Consider the following 5542-nt stretch of genomic DNA (forward strand, 5'->3'; position numbering starts at 1 on the left):
AAAATAATTGAGTATCAATGAAGTCTCTCTATTTGTTGAATTCATGGTTAATCTTAATCAATAATTTAATTTGCTCACAAAATGATGAACAGATGAATGTTGACATAAAATTGTAACACCAGAGGTTATTTGAGCAGGATTTAACCATGAAATCAAATAATTCACATTATTGAAAAAACCACAAAATCTTAGCTCAAATGATGTCATAGTAATATAGCCTTAGAAATGAATATGTACACAGAAATCTACATGTATTTTCAATCTCTCATTTTGTCACTAATGCCCTGTCCATTACCATACATGCATGCCCTGATGGAAGTCAGTGCATTCTCCTTAACCCATACACCATTTCATGGCATGAAGAACAATTCATTCATGGTATCGGCATTGACCCCAGAGTCCAATCCTAAGGTAGCATTCTTGACCCCCTCATTTGAAATGGTATTTGTTGCATATAAATAGATGTACTTACATCACAACCAATTAGAAAATTATATGACATTTTGCTGACCATGTGTCACTTTCATCGGACAAATGACCCGTGTAAAGCACTGAGGTATGCAGTGTAGGAAATGATAATAAAATCACTGGACTTAACTGAAGGAGAATCTGTTGTATAATCAGGTGGAAAATTGTGTAATGACATAGGTGGTAACATTACACCATCCCACGAAATTGTTTTAATTTCCACCCACTATTGTAACCATATACATAATTTTATTCTAATTCACTCTGCTCAACCAAACGAAACCATATCAAACTGGATAGGTATAATAGTGTACACTAATTCTACAGTGAGGAATACATGGGCATTAATGACTACTAGCAAGTCTCACATGAAATGTGAAGGTGCTTCATTGAATTTGCCCTAATGTGGTTTCCATTGATAATGCTCAGGAATTAAAAGCATCATGTGATAAACAATAGGATGGTTTTTGCCAATAGCACTGAACAATTTCCATCCACATTGCATTATTGTCTTGCAGAACAACTTGATTTCATACACAGCATTTGAATTAATAGAAATATGTTTTATATAGTCAACGTCATAATTTAGTGCTAGAATGATTAATTTATGCAAAACTTTTAAATGACTGCCACAGCATGCAATGTTTTGTACTTATATTTATAAAGCATGTACTATTCTGTAGGTAGAGGGCTGTGATAGCTCAGACTGTAAAGTGCTAGCTTACGAATCCACTTATGAATTCCCAAAGTGTGTGTTATGACACACCCAACCCTTGGGGGCTTGTGTTTCTTAAGGAGTTTAGATATGGACTGGTCTGTGTTGGCATGGCTACGTATAGCCTTATTGCTTTGGATGGCATCAATAGCCACCAGACCCTTCCTCTTATTGGCCTTGGCTGGGTGATAAATCCTACCCACAAGTAACTATTTCACAAAACAAACAATTTTTTCTTAATGATTTGGGAGTTCTTGAAAATTTGTCTGAAGTCATGACATACATAATTCTTGCTCCAGGGGTCAGTGGATTTGTACACTGCTGCCATGCTAATGGAAAAATCTTAGGAAAGGAAGAAAATAATCTAAAAGTAAAGAAAAATGAAAAAGGAAATGCATTGTAAATACCAGAGAGGTCACAAACTTGATCTTTTGTTGTTTGTTTCTAGTCATAGAAAATATCTCATACATTTCATTTATATAGATCTATAAGCTTGTGAGTTAAATTATCCATGTTTAGATTATATTTTGTTTTTGTTTATCACATTTATGCAAATAAACTTACGATGCATCTCAACATTTGTTGTTTCTTGAACATGTTCAGATCAAGAAGATATTATTATACATCACATGAAATCATTACGGCAATTCTAAATTCTAAGTACCCCGGTAAATGAATAATGCTATGTATATATGTGTCCAACAGTTTTCAGATTCTGAGTGAAATCATGCTATTATTTTGTTAAATTTTTGTAAACAATATTTGATAATGAACTAAAAATTCAAAATTACTGCATAATGTAGATATGTTCTTAAGGTAGGAGGGGTGAGGAGGGTGGGAGGGGTGAGCCGGAAGGGGTGGACCCATTTGGGGAAATTTGGAGTGGAGAGTGGGGGGAACAGTGGGCTCATTTAGGGAATGAGGGGTGGGCCAGGAGGGCCCATTTAGGGAAATGTAAATTATCAACAGTCCTTCTTCCATACAACAATATTGTCAAAGTATGGGTTTGAAGCAATTTTTATGAAAAGTGAATCTGACCTCTGTTTGACCACAAGGGTGGGACCCAATAGCGGAATTATATCAGAAATTTTTTGTCATGTTTGAAATTCTTTAGTAAATAGTTGAATAGCTAAATTAACCAGGCAAGCGATTCAAGCCCCTTTGGCCTCTTGTTTCACAATTTTACTCGTTAGATTCTCCTTGAAGACATTTGTAGCCATACCTCGTCGAAAGCGATTGATTCCTTTGCCTGCAGAATTGGCCACCTTGCTCAGCTTTAGCACCTCACCTTGACTCAACTTTGATATAAGGGAAAGTCAGGCTTGTTTCATAATGTGTGCTGCTCCAGGACTTACGTGTCATTATAGGTCGTGAATAGAAGATATCTTTTACCTTTGGTATTTATTGGCTCCAGGTCATTTGACAAATCTGATGGTTTTATTAGCTCACCTGCCCAAAAGGCATATGTCCATACAAAGTAAACACATCTACATCATCACAGCATGGAGATTATTTAGATCCATATCATTTTGCTTTAACACTGTTTATACAAATTGTTAAATGCATGTCAAACTAGTTCTTCTAGCTGTCAATACTTCAACAGATTGTCAGTTGATTGGAATTTCTATAGAAAATATTGTACTTGTTTCATAACTTACAGATATCTTAAAAATCTTACCACTACTTCTTCTAAATGGGAAGTGGTATCGGAACAGAACTTCCACTGATGATTTGTGTTTGGTCCATGTATTGTCAAGAAAAAGATAAAACCTGTATTCAGGAGGGTCACCATTGACTGCATACCTGTCAACTTTCCAGTTACATCTGGAAATCACATCTAATATTTACATTTTTGTAGATCTCTATATAGCAAAAATGTATCAAGGCAGCACTTCTTATACCTAATGAGTTGTGAATAGTCAACATATATTTTTTACTGTAATTTGGACCTGCCACATTGGCCGCCATCTTGAAAATCTTGTCATCTCTTTACTTCTTCTAAACTGGAAAATGTAGCTTAAAACCTATTAGAAGAGGTACCAAGTAATTGCGTACCATCTTAAATAATAGTTATATGACATACACAATGTTTGACACCAGGAGAGATCCAGTTTCATCAGGAACTCATTCAAATTATGTGATGAAATATTAATGGCCTTTGAAATTGACCTTTTGTTTTAAAATATATATATATGTAAACTTTATTTATTTTATTACAATTATGAAACAAGTTATCAAAACCCTGGGACAGCCAGGTGAAAGGCCAGTGTGTTAACACAGTGCCACCCGACCTTTTTATAGAAATCACTCTGAGTAGCCTACTCAAATCACGACCTGGCAAATTGTGCTAGGTGTTGTTAACAAAAGGTTGAGAGAATTATCTACCTATACAGGTGAAGTTTCTGGTTGGCTAGCTAGTTTTGCATACTTGCCTGGTATAAGATTTTACTACTTATCCTTACCTACCTGTCGTCTGACGGAAGGCTGTATTAGCCAGAGCGGAACCAGTTAAATAAAGAATAAATGTACTCTTACCAATTACAGGGACATACAGCTTATTTAATTTGCAATGAATTTTCATTTATAATGGTAACTGGTCAATAATATTTTAAGTAAGAGATATTTAGGTATAGAAGAAAGGTAGATAATTTGATCATATTAAGGTTCTGAAGAAAAGAGTTTTCCTTTAAAGAAATTCAAAGTTTTTAATAAATTATCTGTTTTGTACAGGTAACAAGATATATTGCTTTATTTTATTGATATGTGATAAAACACTCCCTAGTTTCAAAGTGTACTTCATTGTTAGGATCAGTAGTTAATATCTCTTTGGGAAGCAAGTCAATTTTGAATATATTTGTATCTCCAAAAATGCTTTCAAAATATGTGTATACATGTATGTAAATCTTTTCCCTTGTTCATTTTCAAGTAACTTTTTAAAGTCTTTGAATGAAAACAATGCATATTATTTTTTAAGTGGACACTTTCGGTGAAGTGTTTAGTTAAGATTGTTTTAGATATACTGAGAAATCTATTGGAATAGGAAAGATTTGTGAAAAAATCTGTTGTACCTAGCATGAAATTAGTAGCAGACAATGCCTATGTGGAAACATTTGTATAGCAGCAGACGACAAACAACAATGATTGAAGTTTTGCAGGCATTGAAGCCAACGCTTATAGCCCAAGTTGCCGGATGTCGCTGTCCCTCAGTTGATCCACTGGGTGTCGTCCATCAATAGGAGTCACTGACGCAAAACAAGCCTAGGATATTGCGTTCTTGTGGTTAGCAGACCTTGACATCCTATACCTGTACAGGTAAGCTGGTTATATGTTTGATATGGCAGTGTAAGAAAGGTGAACGCTCGACTGTAAAGTGGTGAGTATATGTAAAGGTAGAATTTGTTTTACGATGCACACCTGTAATGCTAACTCTTTCAAAATTATCTTTATATCACTTAAAATCAAGGTAATGTTTTTTTTTATTGTGCAGGAAGTATATGATATACAGACTAGCTGATATATTTTATGGACTGTTTGGAAAGTGATTTTAATGTTTACTGTGTACGCAGGTCACAAATGATTTGTTTACATGTATGGAACACTAGAAAATCTTAAGATTCCTCCAGGTTCTGGGATCCATCCTGTCAGTCCCATGGGGTATTTGAAACCCGCCATTCTACGACAGAATTAAGTGTGAGACTGCAATGATAAAGTAACAGTTGTTATTGCCATAATTGAAATATATCAATTGGTCAAACAAGTTACCGAGGGGTTAGACAATGGAGGTGCACAACAACTTTTTTATGTATGTATTTTCTCATTGGTGTAATATGTTTCTGTATTGGACATGGAAGATACATGGTTCAAGGTGCATTGATTGAAAGCCTGTACTTCTAACAGTCCTTGCCACGGAGTAAACACTACAATACAGTTGTGACATCAAGAGAACTAAAGGTGATTCACTCATAGGTCACTACATTTGAGCTGATCATAAATCCAGTCAGTTAACAATTAACACGACCTACAGGTTTAACGGGATGTTGGTCTGATCCTCTGATAATGAAATCTTACTGAATGGAAAAATTGTTGAGGGCATTTTCGTCCTAATCACCCGTACTAGAAGAATATTGTGTGATGAGAAGATTAGACATGTTATGAAGTCTCTTTACCTTTGCTACTACTACACTCCAAATACATCTAATTTTAGAGTGCTGATAATATAAGTTTTTCCATTTTTCTTTTAACAAAGACTTGCTGTCTGTTTTTTTCTTCCATTCAATTTTAATATCTGCCATATATGGTACTGGTACCTAACCCTACACACCAGATTTTTTCTGATCTCTGCCATATACATTGTATGGT

This window comes from Ylistrum balloti, unplaced genomic scaffold (genome assembly GCF_031769215.1).
Source record: "Ylistrum balloti isolate Yb309-2 unplaced genomic scaffold, AGI_CSIRO_Ybal_v1 Utg370502, whole genome shotgun sequence".
Classification (NCBI taxonomy): Eukaryota; Metazoa; Mollusca; class Bivalvia; order Pectinida; family Pectinidae; genus Ylistrum; species Ylistrum balloti.